General features: G+C 36.0%; 1 protein-coding gene and 1 long non-coding RNA gene across 3 annotated transcripts in view; both read left to right on the top strand.

Moving 5' to 3' along the window:
- IFT57 (intraflagellar transport 57) overlaps positions 1-1,705 on the top strand; it is a 55,669-nt gene extending 53,964 nt beyond the window's left edge. The window contains exon 14 of one of the 2 annotated variants that reach the window (XR_014026437.1): positions 1,687-1,705. The gene's annotated coding sequence lies outside the window, so the exon portion shown is untranslated. The remainder of the gene's footprint in view (positions 1-1,686) is intronic. The other variant, XR_014026438.1, reaches the window with a different exon arrangement.
- A 962-nt stretch (positions 1,706-2,667) lies between these two features.
- Positions 2,668-3,765, top strand: LOC308667179. Its single transcript, XR_014026244.1, has 3 exons — positions 2,668-2,698; positions 3,493-3,540; positions 3,694-3,765. It is a non-coding gene; the product is annotated as an uncharacterized lncRNA (long non-coding RNA).
- Positions 3,766-12,404: the final 8,639 nt, after the last annotated feature.

Below are 12,404 nucleotides of genomic sequence, written 5' to 3'. Positions count from 1 at the left end.
TTAATTGCTCTAAAAATAGAATTCATGAATTAACTGTAGGGAAAAAGTTTACACATTTAAATGTAAGCAAATCCAATAAACCACATTTTTACAGTCAAGACATCAACATACTTCTCTGTAATCCATTCAGATAGTGATTGATCTTGTTATGAATTTCTTCAATATTTTAAGCTGTCTCTTGTAAATCCAGCAAAAAGAAATTGTTCTAATTTCTCTGAGATTGCCATTGTTTTTTTAATTTTCTTTTTAAATTTTTAAAGCCTTTTCTTGTTTTTTCTTTAAATCTGATGATAAATTCTTATTCAAGTCTTATTCATGCTGTTCCCATGTAAATTTTGTTTCATATCTTTTTTGTAACATTTTTTGAGAGCACACTGTTCCCAAAAAGACAAACATCGCTAACATAATTGATTCAAGCTCACGCTGCAGTTTTTGGTGCAGTTCCTCAAAGACAGACATGTCAAACTCTTGACGTCATGTGATGTCGCACAACGTATTGGAACAGTTTTGCCATTGCTGGCAATGGGGTTGGTGCGGCTTCCGCATGATGCGTCCGGCCCATAGACCAGCAGTTTGACACCCCTGCTCAAAGAGATCTTTGAATGCCATTGTAAGTTATTTATCTTGTTGTTGTTAGTTGCAAAGTCGTGTCTGACACATCGCAACCCCATGGACAATGTTTCTCCAGGCCTTCCTGTCCTCTACCATCTTCTGGAGTCCATTTAAGCTCACGCTTACTGCTTCAGTGACTCCATCCAGCCACCTCATTCTCTGTTGTCCCATTCTTCTATTGCCCTCAATCTTTCCCAGCATTAGGCTCTTCTCCAGTGAGTCCTTCCTTCTCATTAGGTGCCCAAAGTATTTGAATTTCAACTTCAGGATCTGGCCTTCTAAAGAGCAGTCAGGGTTGATCTCCTCTAGGACTGACCAGTGAACACCTTGCAGTCCAAGTGAGTCACAGGAGTCTTCTCCAGCACCATAGTTCAAAGGCCTCAATTCTTTGGCGCTCAGCCTTTCTTATGGTCCAACTTTCACAGCCATACATTGCAACTGGGAAGACCATAGCCTTGACTATACGCACTTTTGTTGGCAGGGTGATGTCTCTGCTTTTTAGTGTGCTGTCTAGATTTGCCATGGCTTTCCTCCCCAGGAGCAAGCATCTTTTAATTTCTTGGCTGCAGTAGCCATCTATGGTGATCTTGAAGCCCAGGAAAATAAAATCTGTCACTACCTCCATTTCTTCCCCATCTATTTGGCAGGAATTGAGAGGGCTGGATGCCGTGATCTTGGTTTTCTTATTTATCTTACTATGTCTCTAATATTTATTTTTAAAAAATAATTTCAAAGTCGTCTTATTCAAAATTCAATATTTGTCAGAAATTATTTTCTGAGCCCTTAATCTGTTTAAAACTTTCTATAGCCGATGTCTTGTTTGCTGTTTATTTTAAAGTCTTAAAGATTATAAAAATAGATCTTCATTTTCTTTTATTAAGGATTGGAGGCACTCACCCCCAATGTTTGCAATCTTGTCACTGTGAACGTGTCTAATTCTTTGAAGCAATTAATAAGCAATTTCCAAAAGTGTTTATCAAGGGAAGTGTGAACTTAGTATCCTTTAAAAGTTTATTTGCAGCTGGAGCAATTATGGCAAATTACCTCATCTCCTGATTCTCACCCTCCCTCCAGAAACTGCTGTCTTGTGGCCTCTTTGCAAGGAGCACCTGGAAAAAGAACAGCTTGGCCAATTTCACATGCTCTTTTATCCAGAGAGGGTTATAGGAGCAAATCACTTACAGGCTCCCTATTTGTGGCTGCAAAGTTGGATTCTACTTTTTGAACAGCCATCTTCAAACCACTAATGAGAACTTTGGGACCTTAACAAGGTGACTACTATTAACATCTGCAATTCAACATTATCTGCAATAGCAAAAAAAATATTAAAAAACTTGCTAACATTTTCTGTTCAAAATAGCAATAGCACTTAGACCATTATACTACTTCATAATGTTTTACAGCCTACTCTAAACTGTTTGCAGAGTCAGCATATTGCCCCCAACAATCTGGGTGCTCATTTGACCAACCTTGGAAGGATGGAAGGCTGAGTCAATCTAGAGCCAGTCAGAACTGAACTCCAGGCAGTGGGCAGAGTCAGCCTGCAATACTGCTTTCTCAACACTGCCACCACAGTTCCTAAAGCCACGTTAACATTTTCTGGCTTCACTCCTCATGGAGGAAATGACCCTAAAATAAAATCTTGTATCTCCTCTTTATATTACAGATGGTCAGGTGGCCATTGTATACGATCAGCTCTAGGAGGGAGAATAATGATTCATACAATTAGTGAGGCAATTGTAATACCTTCTATTATTATTCTGGAGAATGAAAAATAGCGGCTTAGACATATAAAATAAATTAATGAAGCAAATCCTTCAAATTATACCTAGATGTTTTATCTGAGGTAAACTGCGACCCGATAAAAAATTATGTTTATTTATCAGCTCCTATAGTTTAAAACGATTTTCCTGTATTAATATAAGCCTATTTTATATATTATTAACAGCTATGAGCAAAACTTTATAAACTAATCATAACATATTTCAATATTCACTAAGCTTTCCATTTTCCCCCCACAGAAGTGCTGATTTGTCCGTTCTGTGGTGGTTTATTGTTTTCTGTGATTCATCTGGAACAGGAAATGGTATGCAGTATTCAGACAGCCTCTTTCCTTTCCTTTCCTTTCCTTTCCTTTCCTTTCCTTTCCTTTCCTTTCCTTTCCTTTCCTTTCCTTTCCTTTCCTTTCCTTTCCTTTCCTTTCCTTTCCTTTCCTTTCCTTTCCTTTCCTTCCTTCCTTCCTTCCTTCCTTCCTTCCTTCCTTCCTTCCTTCCTTCCACTATCAATCTCTTTCTCCTTTATCTGTTCTCCGTTGTCTTGATCTGATCTTTAACACTGGGATTTACCACTTTTCTTGATGCAGGGAAACTTTTTAAAGTTACGATATTTGATACAATGCTGGCAAATTAGCTTCTATTCATGAACTATCTCTCAAACTTTTATTTTAAAAGGTGTACAGCTGGGTCTATGGACTAAGTGGCTTAAATAAAATATGTACTATTTTCCTGTAGCTGGAGGACCATACATTTTATTTTAAAAAAAGATAACGCCTCAGAGGTGGCAAGGTTATAGTCACTGAGGCAATGTTTTGAGGAGGTTGGAAGGGTCAATGGACAAAATGAATGCCTTAAGCCTTGCACTTATTTAAAAGATCCATTCAATGCTATTTGTGCAAATGCAGCTACTAGATTTGGAAGTGACTTGGTTAAGCACATTTTATGATCACAGCCAATCTAATTCCTTTAATATAGTTGTTTACGGCTCATTTCAAATTTGTACTTTTCAAAATCTATAAAATATCTCAGTCCTTTTGTCTTTTTATTCCATACATGGCATCATCAGTGAATCTATGATTATATATGATTTTGTATTGCTTTCAAGACTTTTGACATCTTCAGAAGCCTAAGATAGCAGAATGGCACTCAAATGGTCAGTTTCTTTCATTGTTGTGTTATCCTCTTTAAAAATACATTTGAACCATGACCCCAATCTACCCTGAAAAAAAATTGTGTAATTTATCTGAGAAATAGAGGCAGCATTAAAATTAAATCATTTCAAATTATGCTCATTTCAAATTTTCAGGTCTGAAGACAAGACCTCAAACTATATGCATAGTAACATGAAAAAACACTTTTCATACTGTTATAATGAAATGTTCTGCAAGGCTAAATAATGTTGGGCAAAGTGGTAAAAGAATGCATATAGGATTTGGAATGGTTAGAAAATGAGGGGGAATCTATAGCATTCAACAAAAGCATCACAATACAATATTTGGCTAAATTGTGGTCAGGCAGCTGAAAGGAAATGGAAGAGTGGCTTCCCTCTTCATCTTTCCACCCCTTAAACTTCTTGGAATTCCTTCAACAAATATAGCCTGGATAATTTGTAAGATTGTAGTATTTCTGATGAAAATCTTCACTATGAGATCTGAAGATACACTCATATTGCACGTGATTTGCTGATAAAACCACAATGGCTATATTCATACATCATGTTCTAATTGCTGGTTAAACACAAGCTACGTTGCACCATCATGAATCCAACATAATTTGACTGAGAGCTGCTTTTACTTTTTTTTTAAAAAAAGTATCCACAGTGCTTCAGGTCACAAATATGTTCCTGTGGTTTATATGACTACTGTGATATCTTCATAGGGCTGTGGCTTAAAATCTCTTGACATTCTAGATTCCTTATTGTCTTTGACTGTGTTTCTTTGACCATATGACAAGTTTTAATTCTCAAGCAGTCCTGCCAATTCTTAACAAAACTAAAGAGAGGATCTTCAAATCAAAAGGATAAACTTCTAGGCAGAATGGAACTTAGTTCTCTAATACCAGATTCATTTACATACAATAGCAGCACAGTCTTAATCTATTGATCGGCAGAATAATTCTCTTTCTACTTCTTGCAACAAGCTGATATGCACACATTAAATCAGAAGGAAACTGTATGCATAGCAGCACTGATACTTTGGGAGTCAGAAATAGTCCAATTAAAGTGCTTGCAAAATCTGGTACTGGCTCCAATCTTCATCCTTTTTAGTGATGTGGGGACAAGAAATCACTGTGGTTGGGACTTGGCAGAACTAATGTCCATTTAGCTGTCTAATTTGCAAGTCCCCTGCAGAGCATAGCTGCATAATATATATGCAGACTATTTGCTGAAATCTGATTACTGTTTTAATAGCACCTAAATCTAGTAGAATAGAGTATGTAAAGAGTGAATGAAATAAAAAAATATCAATATAATGACTGACATATTTCTTGCTTCCTAAAAAATAAGGATATTGATGTAACACAATTAAGACAAGGTACCAAACAAGGATATTAACAGTTTTTCTACAACTTGGAAGTGATTCAAAATAAGGAAAATATGCAGAACATAAGCATTCAAAATCCTTTCCAACCTTTTACTACAGAGGCCATAGAACGGAGGTGAGGGGAGGGGGGGTGTCTGCTTTGTTCTGTGTAACAAAGTAACATATTTCCTCCTCCTCTGTGTTTCTACTACCTTCTCATGTTGCATGCATATATTTGTTTATGCACCCTGGGAAGTGAGCCGCATGGGCTCCTTGCCCCATGTGCTGTTGACTATGGAGGAGTTAACAGCATCTTGAGCAATTGTCTAGCTGCTATTCGCCACAGGGAAAATGTTCTTAATTTTTTTTTCTATAGCAGCCAGCTGGATCCAGTCCATTTTCAAACCTAAACTTTTCTGGGCCAGCTTCTTCCCCTGTAGTAAATTTGGTTTCTGTTCTGTTCAGTCTTTGAACGTTCCTACAGAGAGGCAGCCATTTGGACAAAGTCCCAAGTCTCCTTACATAATTTGTTTCCCACAGTCTCTTGGTTTTTTGAAAAAAATAACCTGGAGTTTATAAAATTAAATGTGATTGTTAACAAGCAGTTTAGGTAAAATATTCCAACACAATTGTCTTGTGAAAGACTAACTCAGCCATTGAAAATTAATTATGGAAATAAAGTAGGGTTTTTCCTTCCCCCTCAAATTGCTGTACATACATTTGGGGAAAATCAGAAATAAGATCTAGGAGCTGTTGAGATGGCCAGCTACTTACCATAGGACACTCATTATATTACTTGTCATTTCTAGAAAGCAAAAATTCACCCAACACCCCCCCAAAAAATAATGATTTCAAAAGAAACAAATTCTCACTTACTGTAAGAAGTAAGTTGACTTCCACAGAGATGAGCCAGATACATCACCAAAGTGAAGAGCTGAAAAATATGGCTTAAATCCAAAGCAAGCAGAAAGCTATATAAGCAGTTCAGGCAGATTGATTGATTGAATGATTGATTACATGCCAACAAGTCATTGTCAACTCTTAGTTACCACATAGATAGATTTTTTTTCCATGATGCTCTATCCCTAACCAATCTTTCAAGTCTCCCAACAGTGCACTGTAAATTGAGTCCATCCACTTTGCTGTTAGTCATTTCTTCTTTTTCTTTCCACCTTTCCTGCATTAGACCTTTTTCCAGGGAATTGGATATTCATATAATGTGTCCAAAGATATATAATCTAGGTTATTTGTATCTAGAGCAGGAACACTCAGTTAAAGTTCAATCTGATTGCCACCCTTTCACATGGTATAAGAAAGGGTAAGACACAGAACAATCAGACTTCCACGATTTTGTTATTATGGCCTTTCAATTAAGTAACCTGTGAACCTGCTGGAGCTGACCATTATGCCTTATTGCAAGCAAACAAGCATGTTTTATTGCTGATTGCTAAATTTTAAAACACTCAACTGAAGCATTAATAAAAAGCATAGCCAAGGACTAGAGTGTACGTCTCAGGACAATTTCAAATATTCAGCAATTCAGTAGTTATGTTATAGCACTGTTTGCTTTTCTTATAGTCATGTATAATAATCAGAGGGTAATTATGATTATGAACCATCCATCCAGAGTCAAAGGATACTTGACTCCAAGAAGAAAAATATTGAACTTACTCCTACATTTTCTGAAGGAAAAATCATCACTATTTACTGGGAAATAGAACTGTTCATATTTTATTTTTAAAACAAGCTCTAAGTCTTCAAACAAATGCTGCGTATATTGTGTGATCATGCTAAGAACTGCTATAGGAGGGGTGATACACTTATCAATTCTATCTTGTTCTACTCCTCTGCCAAACAGTAATTAACAATCATGGATATCATCTACAAACATTTAACCACAGTATACACTTTGACACAAATTCAAAAGAAAACCCACTGTGACATTTAATTAGGACTATTGTATTTGGGTTGTAGAAATCCTGGTAATTGCTAGATGGCAGCAAAGAGTTAGAATGTTCTGCATCCCTTTGTCAACATGTATTGGTGTCTGAACTTTTGTAGCCCAGATATGGTAGCCCAATATTTAATAAACAGTTTGCCTATGAACTGTTTTTTTAAAAAGGCAAACAAAACCCAAAACCAATCACAGTGCAAGAAGCAGTAACTTTGTTTTCATAAAATAAACATGATTATATTGGGCATAGGAAATCATACCTTCACTCTACATTTAATTTCTTGACGTGCCCCAACTATCTTAGTCATCAACATTTTAATTTGATAGGGAAGGGCCCATTAATCAATTCATTTGAACATAAATGGAAACCATGATATAATCAAGAACCTAATGGTAGCGGAGGCACCCTGATTCCACAAATTTCTACTCAGTGCAATGAAATAAATGATAGGTTGGCCATTGACTGTGAAGATTTATTTTCAAGTCTCCACTCAGCCCAGAAGCTCACTGCATGATTGGATCTATTTATCTTCCTCTGTCCACTTTATCAGACACAATTGTTGGTGAAGGGAAAAAATTAAGGGAGACATATAGTATATATATATACCATCTATATTGGTATTGGTATCTGTAGCCTCAATTTTCTAGAAGAAAAAAGGGATATGAATATGTATATAAAACTGGCATTGCCTGTTATATTGTTTTTAAAGAATATGTTATGCTTACTCATCCCTACAATAAAAGCAGGGCATACAATGTGGTATCTACAAAGCATACTTGAACTCTGATGTTCTCATCATATATAATTGTCTTATGTTAAGTGGTACCATATGTAGCTCTTTGTTGATCATTTCCTACAACAAGAGGGAAGAATTGTAAACATCTGGATGAACAGCAGGTTAATCTAGAAGGTTTTCAAAGAATGAATACTGACATTTTAGTTACTGTCTATTGGCAAAAAGTAATCCTAATGTAAGTGCCATGATTATAAAATATATATTCATATTACTTCAGTTAAGCCATTTTGACACATAAAATATTTTTAAAAGGGAAAAATGGACAATTTTAGGAATTTAGAAAGGGTTTTAAGGAATACAGTGAGTGCTTTGGGCTTTTAATAGTCAACTGTAGGTAATTTATGCCTTGTGAATCAACTCTGAATGTCTTCCTTAGAATCAAGGAGCAAGCATTCTGAGAAGACAGATCTCAAGAGCTCTTGTACAAGAAACAAGAAACCCTTTTCCTATGAATTAGTACTCTACATAGGACAAATGAGCCACCAGCCAATGGATAAGAGTTTAGGCCCTTGAAATGGCATTGTTCAACAAAGACTATTTCAACCTCCCACATTGTCACAACCATATGATGGTTATTCTTAAGCAACAGAACTGGAAAAGGAGAGTGCACTTTGAAACCGCTGCAGAATAATATATCAAGAGGTTCTACTGGAGCAAGATATTTTTCTTATATTTTTAATGTGATAAATACTACAGACATATATACATATTATCAAAAATACTTTATGAATTATTAGTTCTAACATTATTATGATTGTTATTCTGCTTTGTCTTTTTCAGTTCTATCTTCCCCAAACACACATTCATGCATACATATCTATTTGTCTGTCGCTACAAGATATGCAATAACCATCCAGAGTCAGGTAGCATATAAATTTAATAAATAAATATTGCTCATATACCAACCCCCCTCTTTTAATCTCCTTTGCTCAAGAATGTCCAGTTTGGTCTAGTGGTTAAGACACCAGGCTAAAAAGCTAGAGACTGTGAGTTCTAGTCCACCTTAGGCATGAAAGCTAGCTGGGTGACTTTGGGCCAGCTATTCTGTCTCAGCCCAACTCACCTCACAGGATTGTTGTGTAGAAAATAGAAGTAGGAAGCTATGTTGGATATGTTTGCAGTCTTGAATAATTTGTAAAAATAATAAAAGCAGGGTACAAATAAATAAATTCAAAGAGCTATTAAAGTTAAATCATGCAATGAAACAAAGGAATTTCCAATATACATTAAGTGATATACTTGAGCTTAGTCAAGCAAATGAAGACAATCTTACTTTCTGTCCATTCTCAAGATGGAATTATATATTAGTCATAAAATCCTTCTTTTAAAACCACACATTGTAGTACACATTGATGTTCTATGTGAGCCTTATTATTATTTAAAGCAGAGATTGGGCAAATGGGAAAAATAACTGATCATCTATCATACTACCATCTGTATTGCTTCTACCAGCCAGAGAATAAAGCATACCATCATACATTCTATCCTGAACATATTTGCAAAAATAATCTAAAAAAAACCATAAAGTCTTTGGATCCAGGGAGCGTTAAACCTCATGGCCTCTCAGTCTTGCTGAAGACTGTTCTTCCCCATTCAGACCATCATAGTATTCAGCCAAAAGGAAAGAACCATAAAGAACCTTGATAGCATCAATTGGTTGACTTGGGACAGTGATTCATAGTTGGATATCATTAGCATATTGATAATACTTCACCCACTGTCAATAGATTATCTCCCTGTAGCTTCATGTTAATGCTAAATAAGAGCAGGGAGAGTGTAGAACCTGGATAAATACCACAAAGCATGGGCCTTGGCCAAATTCTTCACCACTATCCTCACCAACTGGAAACAGCTCTAGAGAAAGAAAGAGAACCACGGTAATACTGTGCCTCCCACTCTCAATCTTTTGAGGCAATCTAAAGGGATTCCATGATAAATGACACCAAAAGCCTCTGAGAGATCAAGAAGGGCTTGGATGGATGTTCTATGTCCATCGTGAGGTCATCCACAAATATGGCCGATGTCATTTCAAGGCTATAACTAGCTCCGAATTCTGACTGAAAATAATCAAGATAAACTGCTTCATTCAGGATCTTCTGGAGCTGCAAGCCAAACCCTTCTGTGAAAATTGTCCAGTTTCGCTAGGACCACTACTGGCCTTTGAGAAAAAGACAGATAAACTCTTTCAAAGCATTTGGCATCATTCCCTCCCATAATGAAAAAAAAAAAATCTTCCCAGATTATCTCATGCACCTTTATAAGACCTACACAGTTAAAGTGCAACTTGGAGTGAATCCAAACAACTTCATGTGGAAAATTGATGACAAATTGTGTGCTTTTAAGGGTTCAAGTTCCTGTACCTGATTGTCTATATGAAAAATACATTCTCAAATGACAAGATATTGACATACTGTAATGTATTGCATATATCATACATCATTTATCATTTAAGATGATTTTACATTTCGTGAACTACCTGGGTAATTTACAGGGTCATTCCATGGAATTTCTATTCTAAAGGGTACAGCAGATAGAGGATAAACATAAAGTTGCCATCAAGTAAAATAGATTATCTGAAATTGAAAGAAAGTATATTAGGAAAATTTAAATGACAGCGTCATAACTTTTTAAAACTATTCTTTTTTCCAATGGCACATATTCAATGCAAGCTACTGCCATGCACTGTTGCTAGACATGACAGAAATTTATGGATTTTCCTTTAATAATGTGTGTTTATATACTCATATAGATAAACATTGTAATCCACAGAGCAATGTAAGAGTGCCACTTGCTCTGTACTATTAGTAGTACAATATTAAAATAGTAGTCATTAGAATAACAATTGCAAGGAGGAGAAAGAGGAGGACGACAATATAATATTCTTGTTTCTCATTTATAGTTTCCACCTATTAAAAATTAACCAAAATTTCTTCCGTTTCAACATTTAATATATCCTCTCATGTCACTACATCCAAGTACTGTATATTAGTTACATTCTATCATTTTAACATATATACATCTTAATCCATATCATTTAAGGAACTCAATATTTCAATGTTAGTATTCATACATCTATGTTTTATTTTTATTTTTTTTAATTAGTCAGTATTTTTATCTACTCATCAAAACAATCTCTCATAATCCAAGTACAATCCTGTCTATTTTGGTATTATCTATTTCAGGCCTCTTAAGAATGTCCATATTTCTTCAATCTTATTCTTGCTTTCTTCCTTTGCCATGTCGTTTTTTGCTTCTTTGCCTCAGGGTCATCAAAGCATTCTTGTGTTATATCATATTGAAGTGGCCCTCCAGTCTCCACTTTTGAAGGATTGAGGAGTCTGTTAACAGCACCAAATCTTCTCATTATTTTTGCCTCTTGATATAATTGTCCTGGTCTGAATAGACTTTTTTCCACCTGTTTTCCATTATAATCTTCAAAAGTCTGTATTTGTTGACTATTTAATTCTTCTGCCAATGTATTTGATTGTTCAATTTCTTCTGTTAAGTTCTGTCCCAATAAAATATTAGTTGTAGTCACAGTTGGAGTTTGTTTCTTTGAGATGCTTTCTAGTTCTTTTCCAAAAGCTCTTATTTCATCGCCAGCTGAAGAAAGGAACTGATAAGTTTGGTAAGATATTTTCCACATAGCATAGATTTGTTTTTGAAGCTCTTCCATAGTGAAGTTTCACATCTGGTGTTCAAGGTTAATCTTATCTTGTTTTTATTAAATATTTTCTTGATTTTTTTAAAAGAGAAAGTCAGATTACAATTTCAGGCTTAGCCACTGGGTGTCCCCCAAGTAATTTGAAAATTCTTTTAGTCCGTTTCTTTTTTCAACATTTTTTTAAAAAACACCCCTGGGCTTGCTTGCCGCTTATTTGAAGGGAGGGTTGAATTCCCCCCTCCCTCTCCACAGGGGGGAAGGTACTTAGCAGCTTATTTAGGTGAAAAGAAGAAGATTAAGGTATAAGACAGGAATCTTACCCCTGTCTCTTCCACACTGCTTTAATGTTGCCTGATGGTAAGTTTGACTTTGGCTGTCTGCAGCCTAGTAACTGTCCATATTACTATGGCCAGTCTTTCGTCCGCCGGTACAAAGGGAATGCAGGCACCAACGAGGGGGGTTGTGGCTTCCCCGCATTTCTGCAAAAGCCCCTTCTATCTGGTCACCCCTCCAAGGTGGCTCTTTGGCCCTTTTAGGACCCCCCAGCGATGCAAAACTGGACATGGAAGACGAGAGCCGTCCTCCAGACGTCTAAGTCGGCTGACTTGGCAAACCGGAAGCCTCTTTGATGTTATTAAAACAGAAGTTTTCATGGGAACTTGAAGAGAACTAAAAAGATGATTGCAGCTTTAATGTTCAATGACCAGTTCAAAGCAAACAAACCATCCTTTAAAATTAGTAGATAGATATTTTGAGTTAATCTAACATTTATCCAGATATTTTAAATTATGGAACAACAAGATTTTAGTACAACTGTATATGCTAGCATAATCCCAAACACTGGAGAAAAATACCTGCTGTCATTTTTTCCAAAGCCAATCCTATCCATTCGGTGGCCCCAGACATTTAAATAGAGGTTTTGCTACTATTGTTTCCATTTATAGCAATTGTATGGTTACACAGAAGGTGCAAATTTATGCACACTGACTAAATTTGGATTTAATAAACATTTGGATTTAATGAACCACTCCTTCCACCCAAATGATCCCTTCAATTAAAGCTTTACTGTACTTAAAATAT

The sequence above is a fragment of the Vipera berus genome (assembly GCF_964194415.1).
Source record: "Vipera berus genome assembly, chromosome: 4".
Classification (NCBI taxonomy): domain Eukaryota; kingdom Metazoa; phylum Chordata; class Lepidosauria; order Squamata; family Viperidae; genus Vipera; species Vipera berus.
The sequence above is the reverse complement of the archived record's forward strand: the minus strand, read 5'-3'. Positions and strand labels throughout refer to the sequence as shown.